Source organism: Anas acuta, chromosome W, assembly GCF_963932015.1.
Source record: "Anas acuta chromosome W, bAnaAcu1.1, whole genome shotgun sequence".
NCBI classification, from domain to species: Eukaryota; Metazoa; Chordata; class Aves; order Anseriformes; family Anatidae; genus Anas; species Anas acuta.
In genome coordinates this window covers 13,099,517-13,113,432 of record NC_089016.1, presented here as the reverse complement: position 1 = coordinate 13,113,432, position 13,916 = coordinate 13,099,517, and positions in this window count along the sequence as shown.

Here is a 13,916-nt window from a genome sequence, read left to right as displayed (position 1 = left end):
AAACCCCAGAAGAAACTCGAGGCCGACCTCTGGGCTTCTGGAGTCGGGGCTATCGAGGATCAGAAGCCAATTACACCCCAACTGAAAAAGAAATACTCACAGCATATGAGGGTGTTCGAGCTGCTTCAGAAGTTGTGGGTACAGAGGCACAGCTCCTCTTGGCACCACGGTTACCTGTGTTACATTGGATGTTCAAAGAGAAAATTCCCACTACACACCATGCAACTGATGCTACATGGAGTAAGTGGATAGCACTAATTACACAGCGGGCTCGAATGGGAAAACCCAATCGCCCAGGAATCCTGGAAGAGATTATGGACTGGCCGGAAGGTAGAGATTTCGGAGTACCAACAGAAGAGGTAACCCGTGCTGAAGAGGCACCACCATACAATGAGTTGCCAGAGGACAGAAAGCAGTATGCGTTGTTTACTGACGGATCCTGCCGTGTGATAGGGAGTCATCGGAAATGGAAAGCTGCTGTGTGGAATCCCATACGACGAGTTGCGGAGGCCATGGATGGGGAAGGCAGTGTGGGTTGCTCCTGCCTCGGGAAAAGGCAAACCCACTCGTGGGATTGTCTTCGCCCAAGGACCAGGGTATACCTGGTGGGTCATGCAAAGGAATGGGGATATCAAGTGTGTGCCTCAAGGAGATTTGACACTGAGAGAAAACTAATCTGTAATCTAAGTTATATGTTGTAGGAAGATGCTGTAGGATCAACGACAGGTCAACGTTGCAAGGAGCCGGGCAGTGCAACAAGAACTTGAGCTAAGCTGGTGCTCGCGTCCAGACATCCAACTCCACCTGCCTTGAGTGGCCACTTTGGCAGATGAAGACCTAATCATCAACAGTTCTTATGAACGTTTTCCAAGAAAGACCTATGGAATGAGAAGATACACCTGCCTATTAATCTTGTCCTATTAAATCCTTGTCCTGTTAAAGGACAAGGAATAATGATGAGGATGCTTGTATGCTAAAGTATGGGGATCTGAGTGTGACACAAATGTTATGGAATAAGGGGTGGAGGTTGTATTGGGTCTGGCTGGAATGTTAACTTTCCCAGCAGCAGCCCATACAGTGCCGTACTCTGTACTTGTAGCTGGAACAGCAGTGTTATCACACCAGTGTTGTGTCTGCTGCTGAGCAGCAGTGGCACAGTATTAGGCCTTTCTCTAATCCTCCTAGGGGGTGGGCAAAAGGTGAGGAGAGAAACATCACTAGGGCAGCTGGCCTAAACCAATCAAAGGGATATTCCATACCATGTGATGTCACACTCAGCAATAAAAGGTGGAAACAGGAAGAAGAGGGGAGGGGTGGGCTCTCGTTTGGAAGACGTCGGTCCTCCTCTCGAACACCGGCTGCGTGCGTTGAGGCCTTGCTTCAAGGACGTGGTCAATCATCGCTCATTTGTGGGAAGTAGAGAGTAATTTCTTTCCTCTGCACTTCCATATAGCCTTCATTTATTTTGTTTGTTTGTTTTCCTCCCTTCTTTTTATTTTCCTTTTTTTTTTCCCTCCCTTTCCCCTTTCCCTTTTTATTTTCCCCTTAGTTAAATTGTTAGTTCATGGTAGTCTTTATTTAACTATTATAATTATTTCCCTTTAATTAAATTATCCTTATCTCAACCCGTGAGTTGTTCTTCGCTTTACTTCTCCCCCTCCTCATCTAAAGGAGGGGGAGTGAGAGAGCGGTTGTGGGGTTTAGCTGCCCAGTACGGTAAAACCACCACAAGGACTTGTTAGTGTTAGTTCAGAGGTTGAACTAGGTGATCTTGGAGGTCTCTTCCAAACTAAATGATTCTGTGATTCTGCGATTCTGCATGGGAGGGACCCCACATTGGGGCAGGGAAAGAGGGTGACCGAGAAGGAGTGGTGGAGATGAAGTGCTATGGACTGACTGCAACCCCCATTCTCCCCTTCCCCTGCACCATTCAGGGGGATGAGGTGGAACATGGTGGATGGGGGAAAGGTGTTCTTTGTTGTGTTTTTTGTTGTTGTTGTTGTTTGTTTGTTTGTTTGTTTCTATCTCACTGCTCTAGTCTGTTAGTAATAGGCAATACATTTCTCTAAACTGTCAGTGCTGAGTATGTTTTGCCCATCACAATACTTGTCGAGTAATCTCCCTGTCCCTATCTCACCCCTTGAGTCCTTTTCATCACATATTCTCCCCCTTTCCCTTTGAGGAGGGCAAGTAAGAGAGCGGTAGTTGTGGAGTGCGGCTGCACACCTGAGTAAAACCACAACTCCATACAAACTTCCACTACCTAGACCATGAGCACAGGACTTCATCGGGATCTTTGGGTATCTAGTCATTGTCTAAATTACTATAAACCATCTCCAGCACAGCTAATTCCCTCAGGTACTGGAGACTTTTCTCCATGGTGGTCCAATTGCCTAATTGATATACAATATCTACCTTGCGGAGATACCTTTCCTTCATGCCTGACAGGAGTCGTCTCCAGCTGAGAAACTGTGCCTCTCCCAATTTCTCTGTCAATGACCCTTTCTCTAGATCCCAGCTGCTTGGCTTCCTTGCCTTCTAGTTCCTGGCTACTGGCCCCAGTGTCCCAGCATCGAAGCAGCCAGGTGAAAATGTGCTTTTGTATATCTCACAACTCACTCAGGAATGGGAATCAAGTGGTTTCTGACTCCTTTATGATTTTTTTCTCTTCTTCCTCATAGTTTTGTGATGGCTCTGCTTTAGAGCTGCCTGCTTCATCCACTTCTCCCTCCCAAAACTTTTTCCCTTACTAAAGGAGCTGGCTTCCACTTCCATTGTTTTGTCTTGACTAATGGGGCGACTGATAACATCAATGGTTGGTTCTCTGGTTTAGCCACAGTGTGATTTATCTGGTCATCAGATTCAGAGACTTCGTCCTCCCCTTGAGGGTGCTGGGTAGTGTTGATTACCATTTGATAGGCACAGGCCAGGCCCCAGCACAGTGCAACAAGCTGTAGTTTTCTGGCATTGTCAGGGTCAGTGCATACATCTTTCATACATTCTATCAGGTTTTTAGGATTTTTCACTTGTTCAGGGGTGAAGATCAAAACCACCGGAGGAGACAACCATGACGGGTACCTGCCCATATCCTCCCACACACCTTACCACCCACCACCACACTGTCTCAGTGATAGGTCATGCAAAAGATGGGGATATCAATTGTGTGCCTCAAGGAGATTTGACCTTGAGAGAAAACTAATCTGTAATCTAAGTTATATGTTGTAGGAAGATGCACCAGGATCAACGACAGGTCAACTTTGCAAGGAGCCGGGCAGTGCAACAAGGACTTGAGCTAAGCTGGTGCTGGTGTCCAGACATCCAACTCCACCTGCCCTGAGTGGCCACTTTGGCAGATGAAGACCTAATCATCAACAGTTCTTATGAACATTTTCCAAGAAAGACCTATGGAATGAAAAGATACACCTGCCTATTAATCCTGTCCTGTTAAATCCTTGTCCTGTTAAAGGACAAGGAATAATGATGAGAATACTTGTATGTTAAAGTATGGGGATCTGAGTGTGACACAAATGTTATGGAATAAGAGGTGGAGGTTGTAATGGGTCTGGCTGGAATGTTAACTTTCCCTGCAGCAGCCCATACAGTGCTGTACTCTGCACTTGGAACAGCAGTTATCACACCAGTGTTGTGTCTACTGCTGAGCAGTGCTGGCACAGCATCGGGCCTCTCTCTAACCCTCCTAGGGGGTGGGCAAAAAGTGAGAAGAGAAACATCACTAGGGCAGCTGACTTCAACCAACCAAAGGGATATTCCATACCATGTGATGTCACACTCAGCAATAAAAGGTGGAAACAGGAAGAAGAGGGGAGGGGTGGGCTCTCGTCGTGAAAACGTCAGTCCTCCTCCCGAACACCACCTACGTGCGTTGAGGCCCTGCTTCAAGGACGTGGTCAATCATCGCTCATTTGTGGGAAGTAGAGAGTAGTTTCTTTCCTCTGCACTTCCATATAGCCTTCATTTGTTTTATTTGTTTGTTTTCCTCCTTTTTTTAATTTTTCCTTTCCCCCTCCCTTTTCCCCTTTCCCTTTTTATTTCCCTTTAGTTAAATTGTTTAGTTCATAATAATCTTTCTTTAATTATTATTATTATTTCCCTTTAATTAAATTATCCTTATCTCAACCCGTGAGTTGTTCTTTGCTTTACTTCTCCCCCTCCTCATCTAAAGAGGGGGAGTGAGAGTGTGGTTGTGGTGTTTAGCTGCCCAGCACGGTAAAACCACCACAAGGGGTGTGACATCTAAGCAACCTGTTCCAGTGCCTTACCACTCTCATGGTGTAAACACTCTCTTTTAGTGTAAAGCCATTACTGCTTGAACCATCGCTACAGTCCCTGACAAAGAGTCCTGCCCCAGCTTTCCTTTAGGCTCCCTTTAGGTATTTGAAGGCTGCTATAAGGTCTCCCTGGAGCCTTCTCTTCTCCAGACTGAACAACCCAAACTCTCTTAGCCTTTCTTCATAGGAAAGGTGCTCTAGCCCCTTGACTGTTTTTTGACCCTTCTCTGGACTAGTTCTATTACTTCTGTGTCCTTGTGCTTGGGGACCACAGACATGAATGCACTACTCCAGATTGGGTCTCATGAGAGCAGAGAGAGGGGGGAAATAACTCCCCCCAACAGCCTAGTGGTATGCCACAGTTGGTATTACTAATGCATTTTTCTCCATCCCTTTGGCCGCAGTGTACCAGACTCAGTTTGCTTTTACTTGGAGACGTGTCCAATATACCTGGAATGATAAATTCCCAGCCAACCCTGAACTTGTGCAGGACTTGTTGCTCCACCTGGATGCATCTAAGTCTATGGGACTTGATGGGATGAATCCCAGGGTACTCGGAGAGCTGGCTGATGTCATCATGAGACATCTCTCAATTACTTCTCAATGGTTTTGGGAATCTGGGGAGGTCCGAGTTGACTGGAAGCTGGCAAATGCTGTTCCAGTTTTCAAGAAGGGCAAGAAAGAAGACCCCGGTAATTACAGGCCTGTCAGTCTCACTTCAGTGCCTAGTAAAATTATGGAGAAAATTATTCTGTGTGTCATTGAAAAACACCTGAAGGACAACACATATATTGGTAACAGCCAACATGGGTTCACGAGGGGAAGGTCCTGCTTAAAAAATTAATTTCCTTTTATGACAAGGTCACACACATAGTTGACCACGGGAAGCCAGTTGATGTAATTTTTCTGGATTTCAGCAAAGCTTTTGATACTGTTTCTCATAGTAACATTCTGGACAAAATGTCTAGCACACAGCTATACAAATACATAATATGATGGGTGAACAATTGGGTAATGGGTTGGGCTCAAAGGGTTATAGCAAATGGGGTTACATCAGGCTGGTAGCCAGTCACTAGTGGGATTCCCCAGGACTCCATTTTAGGGACAGTTCTCTTTGATGTTTTAATAAATGACTTGGATGCAGGACTAGGTGGTGTTTTGAGTACATTTGTGGATGATACCAAATTCGGAGGAGCTGTTGACTCCCTTGAGGGTGGTGAGTCCTTGCAGAGAGATCTAGAATCTAGACGAATAGAGCTGGGCAATCACCAACAATATGAAGTTTAACAAGAGCAAGTGCCGGATTCTGTACCTGGGAAGGGGCAACCCTGGATATTTGTGCAGACTGGGAGATGAAAGGCTGGAGATCAGCCCCATAGAATGGGATCTGGGGGTTTTGGTTGATGACAAGTTGAACATGAGCCAACAGTGTGCTCTGGCAGCCAAGAGGGGCAACCATATCCTGGGGTGCATCAAACACAGCATTGCTTGCCAATCGAGGGAAGTGATTTTCCCACTCTACTCTGCACTGGTGTGGCTTCACCTTGAGTACTGTGTGCAGTTTTGGGCACCACAGTATAAGAAGGACATAAAACTATTAGAGAGCATCCAAAGGAGGGCTACAGAGATGGTGAAGGGTTTGGAAGGGAAGATGTATGAGGAGCAGTGGAAATCACACAGAGTCACAGAATTGTAGGGGTTGGAAAGGACCTCAAGAGATCATCGGGTCCAACCCCCATGAAGTCACTTTAGTTTGTTCAGCCTAGAGAAGAGGAGACTGAGGGGAAATCTCATAATGGCCTAAAGTTTTCTCACAAGAGTTGACTCTTATTTAAAGCAGCAAGAATATAATGGTACCCATATATCAGCTGTAGCTGGGTGCCTCCAAGGAGGGACTCTGCTCGAGGCTTTCCCTGGGTTCTTATACCCCTACAATCTTCATTTTGTCTGCTATAGTCCAATCAGTTCTTTACAAATATACATTATGTTCCTACAGATTGGACGTTCTTTGTTGTGGTGCAGGATGTTTTCTGTTATATCCTGGATATGGTTCTGAACCTGCACTGTCCTTGGTCAGCACATCACCCCTCCCCCCATCCACACCACCCTGATCCCAACACAGTGCCACTCACTGTTGTTCAGTCACCACTACATACCAGGTTTGGGTTACTTGGAGCTCATAATACAGCCTAAAGCTTCACCAAATTTACTCTACTAATATCAAACAACAGCTACCCAAGTTCCTAAGATACTAGCAGCTTGTTTCCCCTTCAAGGTGAAGAATCACCTCCCTCAACCTGCTGGCCATGCTTCTTTTGATGCAGCCCAGGATATGGTTGGCTTTCTGGACTGCAAATGCACATTGCCAGCTCATATTCAGATTCTCGTCAACCAACACCCCCAAGTCCTTCTCCTCAGGGATGGTCTCTGTCCATATTCTGTCCAGCCTGTATTTGTGCTTGGTATTGTCCTGATCAGGTGCAGGACCTTGCACTTGGCCTTGTTGAACTTCATGAGGTTCACACAGGCCTAACTCTCAGGCCCGTCAAAGTCCCTCTAGATGGCATCCCTTCCCTCCAGCGTGTCAACCTCACCACACAGTTTGGTGACATCGGCATACTTGCTGAGGGCACACTCAATCTCACTGTACATATTGCTGACAAAGATGTTAAACAGTGCCGGTCCCAGTACTCATCCCTGAGGAACACCACTCGTCACTGATCTCCCCTTGGAAGTTGACTGCAATTCTTTGAGTATGACCATTCAGTCAATTCCTTATCCACCAAGTGGTCCATCTGCCAAATCCATTTCTCTCCAATTTGGAGACAAGGATATCATGGGGACAGTGTCAAATGCTTTTCACAACTCTGGGTAGATGATGTCAGTTGCTCTTCCCTTATCCACCAATGCTTTAACCACATCATTGAAGGCCACCAGATTTGTCAGGCATGATCTGCCCTTAGTAAAGCCATGTTGGCTGTCACCAATCAGCTTTTTGTTCTCTGTATGCCTAAGCATAGTTTCCGGGAAGATCTGCTCCATGATCTTGCCAGGCACAGAGGTGAGACTGACTGGTCTGTAGCTCCCTGGGTCTTCCTTTTTTCCCTTTTTAAAAATGGGGGTTATGTTTCCCCTTTTCTAGTCAGTGGGAACTTCACCAGACTGCCACAGTTTCTCAAATATGATGGATAGTGGCTTAGCAACTACATCTGCCAGTTCCTTCAGGATCCATGGATGTATCTCATCAAGTCCCATGGATCTGTGCACCTTCAGGTTCCTTAGATGGTCTCAAACCTGATCTTCTACAGTGGGCAGTTCATCATTCTCCCAGTCCCTGCCTTTGCCTTCTTGGGCCTGGTCTATGTGTCTGGAACTCTTGTCGGTGAAGACTGAGGCAAAATAGTCATTGAGTACCTGAGTCTTCTCCATATCCCGAGTAACCAGGTCTCCCATTTCCTTTCAGAGAGGGCCCACAATTTCCCTAGTCTTCCTTTTATCACCAGTGTACCTATAGAAGCCTTTCTTATTGCCCTTGATGTCCCTGGACAGATTCAGTTCTGTCAGGGCTTTAGCTTTCTTAACCTGATTTCTGGCTGTTCAGACATCTCTGTATTCCCCGCAGGGTATCTGTCCTTTCTTCCACTGTCTGTAGGTTTTTTTTTTGTTTTTGTGTGTGTGTGTGTGTGTGTGTGTGTGTGTTTGAGTTTGCCCAGGAACTCCTTGTTCATCCATGAAAGACTCCTGGTGTTTTTTTCCAACTTCCTCTTTCTTGGGATACATCACTCCTGAGCTTGGAGAAGGTAATCCTTGAATATTAACCAGCTTTCTTGGGCCCCTCTTCCCTCCAGGGCTTTGTCTCATGGAACTCTACCAAGCAGATCCCTGAAGAGGTCAAAGTCTGCTCTCTGGAAGTCTAGAGTTGTGAGCTTGCTGTGCTCCCTCCTCGCTGCCCTCTGGATTCAAAACTGCATCATTTCATGGTTACTGCATCCAAGGCTGCCCTTGAGCTTCACATTCCCCACCAGCCCCTCCTTGTTGGTGAGAATGAGGGCCAGCATAGCACCTCTCCTCATAGGCTCCTCTATCACCTGGAGAAGGAAGTTCTCAGTCGCATCCCAGGAACCTCCTGGATTGCCTATGCCTTGCTGTGCTGTCCCTCCAACAGATATTGGGGTGGTTGAAGTCCCCCATGAGGACCAGGGCTTGTGAATGTGAGGCTGCTTCTATCTGTCTATAGAGGGCCTCAACCTCTCAGTCTTCCTGGTCTGGTGGCCTGTAGCAGACCCCCACTATAATGTCACCCATCTCTGTCCTCCCTTTAATCCTGACCCATAAGCTCTCTGTCAGCTCCTCATCCATCCCCAGGCAGATCTCCATGCACTCCAGCTGGTCATTGACATAGAGGGCAACACCCCCTCCTCATCTCCCCTTCCTGTCTTTCCTAAAGAGTCTATTTCATTCCATTCCAACACTCCATCCATGGGAGCCATCCCACTACATCTCTGTGATACCAATAAGATCACAGCCCTGGAGGTATGCATATATGTCTGACTTCTCATGTTTATTCTGCATACTATGTGCATTTGCATAGAGGCATTTGAGTTGGGCCCCTGATGACACTGACTTACTGGCTGGAGTGGCTGGTATTCCTTTGTGCTACTCTTCAGGTGCTCTCCCACTGACCCATGATCCTTCTCCAAGCTCTGGGCATCAATTGCTGGCACTGGCATCAAACTGATAGGAGTTGGGTGGATTGAGGTTCCCCTTGCCAGGCAACTTAAGTTTAATGTCCTCTTCACCAGTTTGGCAGTCCTCGATGTTCAGAAGAATTCCCTTGACACAACTGACGCTACGCATAGTAAGTGGGTAGCGTTAATTAAAAGGCAGCTCAAATGGGGAAACTCAACTACCTAGGAATCCTGGAAGAGATCATGGACTGGATAGAAGGCAGACATTTGGCAGTATCACCTGAGGAGGTAATTTGTGCCCAGGAGGCACCACCATGTAATGAACTATCAGAAGATGAAAAGCATTCTTTTTGTTCAAGATGGATCCTGTCGTGTTGCAGGAAAACATTGAAAGTGAAAAGCTGCTCTGTGGAGTTCCACACAATGAGTCATGGAAGCCACTGAAGAAGAAGGCAAGTCAAGTCAGTTTGCAGAAGTCAAAGCAATCCAACTGACCCTAAAAACTGCTGAAACAGAAAAGTGGTCAGTATTATTGCCCTAATTTCAGCTGGGATAGAGTTAATTTTCTTCCTAGTTGCTGGCATGGTGCTGTGTTTTGGATTTAGGATGAGAATAATGTTGATAACACACTGATGTTTTAGTTGTTGCAGAGAAGTGCTTACAGTAAGACAAGGCTTTTTCAGCTTCCCATACCACCCTGCCAGCAAGGAGGGTGGGGGTGCACAAGAAGCCAGAAAGAGACAGAACCAGGACAACTGACCCAAACTGGACAGAGGGATATTCCATATCATATGATGCCAAGCTGAACAATAAATAAGAGATGGCTGACCAGAGGTGAGGGTGGGGAGGGTTGGGCAGGGCACTGCTTGGGGACAGGCTGGTCATGGGTCAGCAGGTGGTGAGCAATTGAATTGTACATCACCTACTTTATATATACTTTTACTATTATTATTATTTTCCCTTCCATTTCTGTCCTATTAAACTGTCTTTATCTCGACCCATGAGCTTTTACTTTTCTTTTTTTTTTTTTTTTTTTGATTATCTCCCCACTTGGGGGTGGGGGAAGTGAGCAAGCGGCTGTGTGATGCTTAGTTGTCTGCTGGGTTAAACCATGACTCTATACTAATTTGTGGAAGGTGTAGTAGACCCCCATTATAATGTCACCTGTCCCTGTCCTCCCTTTAATCCTTTAACCTATAAGCTCTGTGTCAGGTCCTCATCCATCCCCATCATCCATTCTCATCCTAAATCCAAAACACAACACCATACCATCTACAAGGAAGGAAATCCTGACCTAAAGCAAGAGAAAATGCACACCTTATTCCATACCATCTATGTCATGCTCAGGTCCCACACTTTCCAATATATACCAATTAATCACCACTACCTTTTCTTTTTTTTTTTTTTTCTTTTTTTTTGGGGGGGGAGGGATGCATACACACAGAGATATAATTCACTTAGTGTATGGGCCATCACTCTAAAATGTCCTTTTTGTTCATTTAGTCCATGACTTTGGACTCCACGTATCATAACAGTCCTCCAGGGCAGAAGATATGGTGTGCGGTGTAAGATTGTTGCCTGCTGAAGCCAGTTCTGGTTCCATCACTGCTGCACTTGTCTGGTTCTATCACCACTGCACTTTGATCAGTTTCATCAAAATTCACTCTTCATTAATCTGGGTAACTCAAATATTGTTAATATAGCATACAGTAACCATAGTAATGATGATATTCAGAGTTATATAGCAATTAACGTCTGTGTTGGGTCTGTCTGAGCTGGAGTCACCTTTTCCCTGCAGTGTGGTGGTTTTACTCAGGTGGGCAGCCAAGCTCCACCACAACCGCTCTCTCACTCCCCCTCTCCTCAGAAGGAGGGGGGAGAAAATACAACACAGAGAACTCGAGGTTTGAGATGAGAAAGGTTTAATTAAAGGGAAAGGGAATGGGAAGGAGAAACAGATACAAAAGAAACAATCAGTCCGCGCGGAAGCACAGAGAGAGAGAAAAATTATTCTCTACTTCCCATCAGCGAGCGGTGTTCGGCCACGTCCTGGGAAGCAGGGCCTCAAACGCGTAGTGGTTGTTCAGGAGGAACAGCCCCCTCCCCCACGAGAGCCCCCCCTTTTATTGCTGAGTGTGACATCAGGTGTTATGGAATATCCCTTTGGTTGGTTTAGGTCAGCTGCCCCGGCAATGTCCCCTCCCCATCACTTGCCCACCCCCAGCCTGCTGGCTCTTGGGGGCTTAGGAGTCCTGATGCTGTGCCAGCACTACGCAGCAATAGACACAACACTGGAGTGATATCAGTGCTGTTCCAGCTACGAGTGCAGAGCACAGCACTGTGCGGGCTGCTGCAGGGAAAAGGTGACTCCAGCTCAGACAGACCCAACACAACGTCATACAATTCAAATCATGGGCTATTCTCACCCAACATCAAATCCCCTTGAGGAACACATTGGACTTTCTTTTCCTTTGGCATTATCCACCAAGTGCACCCAGGTCCCTGAGCAAAAGCAATTCCGTGGGGGGATGACAACGACATTGCCTTTGCCTGAGGCAGGAATAACCCAGACTGTCTTCCCCGGTATGTTCTTTATGTGCACTACAGGGACTTTATCCCCTTCTACAGCATGTAAAAGCTTTGATTGGGCTGGGCCCAATGAGACCCCAAAACAGAAGGTTCCTCTGAGAGACCAGGCAAGGTAGACAGCTGCCAAAAACCCACCAATAACCTTTTGGGTCCTCTCCTGAGGAAGTCTATGCCAAGGATGCACAACCTCCGGGCCAGTCACAATGGGGTGCTTTTGCCACTCCTTCTCAGTTAGACTCACTTCAGCCTCCAATACAGTTAACTGCTGGGATGCCCCTGTCACTCCAGAAATACAGATGGGTTCTGCCTATTTATAGCTTGATGGCGTTAGGGTACACTGTGCAAAAATGTCCACTAAAGTCTTATACTCCTGTAGGTCTGACGTGCCAGGCCATCAAATACACACAGTCCAGTAAACCATTTGTCCCTTTCCTCTGCCTGGCCAGCGGCAGGGCCCCTCTAGTCCTGATCATAGTTTTCGTTACTCACTTCTTGTAAATACAAATCAGAAGTCCCTTCTTTAAGATCAGAAGTAAGATCAGCCCTTCTCTTTCTGTGGAACTGCCATCTGGAAACTGGAGCAGCAATTTTCCTGAAAGAATCCCCTTTTGCCATTTTTTTCCTTGCAACTCATGTAGTTGTGCCTCTAGGGCTGAGGTAGATTCTCCATCCCACTTCCTCATGTCCTCCTCGTGGTTGTGCAGGTAACTCCCATATGGCCAGTGTGAAAATCTGTAATAAATGGCTCAGTCTTCAAAATAGGACTATAATCAAAGTTTACATTTTATTAAAGGAATAGAGGTAAGCAAACAGCTCTGGGTGTGCCGGGAGTCTCTGCTCCACCAAGACACACACCAGTTACATCAAGCAGCTGATTTTTATGCTCCTAGCCTAATACCGCTGATTTCAGCGGTCCCATCGGGGGTGGTGGGTTGTCTTGGTATGGCTGGCAAAGGACCGAGACTTAATCTGAAGACAGGCTCTGCAAAGCACTGGGGAGAAGGGAGGTCAGCACGAACATACCACAGACACAGCACAGACACAGCACAGACACAGTAGTGGCACAGGGATTACTGCTGATAGCCCGGACTGGGAGGCCGTGCACAGACTGAGGTAAGGCAAACTTTACCATATATTGCCTCAGGGAGACTCTTGTGTGCAGTGTGAATGAGATGCACTTTTAGTCTGAAGAGAGTGTGGAGTCCCGATGCGCAGTTCCGTAGTCTCGCGAGGATTTAACTCTGTCCTGGCTGAAACCAGGACATATATCCACCCCTTATTCCACACCATTTATGTAATGCTCAGGTTGCACCTTTTCCAATACATTCCAATTAATCACCATTTTCATCTATGGTATATAGAATGTCCACTCAGTTTGCATAGTCTGTGACTGAATTTGAGCTCCATCTGTCACAGTAGTCTTTCAGGGCAGAAAAGATGTTGTGTGATGCTGGATCATCACACGTTGAACATCGTTCTCATTCAATCACATCTCTGTGCTTGTCCAATTCTATCAAAATTCATTCATTATTAACCGCGTGGCTGTTACTGTGATGCCATTAGTAGGACACTGACATATAGCAGTCATGGTTGTGATAACATACATTATTATATAATAATTAACATAATACAATTCAACTCATGGGTGTCCTGGTTTCAGCTAGGATAGAGTTAATTTTCCTCCTAGTAGCTGGTAGGATGCTATGCTTTGGATTAGGATGAGAAGAGTGCTGATAACATGCTGATGTTTTAATTGTTGCAGAGCAGTGCTTACACCAAGCCAAGGACTTTGCAGCTTCTTGCTCTGTCCTGCCAGCGGGCCAAACTGGCCAAAGGGGTATTCCATACCATGTGATGTCATGCTAAACAATATATAGGGGTGGCTAGCCAGGGTGGGGGGGTCAGCTGCTCGGGGATAGGTTGGGCATTTGTCAGCGGGTGGTCAGGAATTGAGATAAAGACAGTTTATTAAGACAGTGTTTTGGGTGTGTCTGGGATGGAGTCACCTTTCCCTGCAGCAGCCCACACAGTGCTGTGCTCTGCACTCGTAGCTGGAACAGCACTGGTATCACTCCAGTGTTGTGTTTATTGCCGCATAGTGCTGGCACAGCATCAGGACTCCTTCCAAGCCCCCAAGAGCCAGCAGGCTGGGGGTGGGTAAGTGATGGGGAGGGGACATCACCAGGGCTTCTAACCTAAACCAGCTAAAGGGATATTCCATAACACCTGATGTCACACTCAGCAATAAAAAGGGGGGCTCTCGTGGGGGAGGGGGCTGTTCCTCCTGAACAACCACTACATGTTCTGAAGCCCTGCTTCCCAGGACGTGGCCAAACATCGCTCGTTGGTG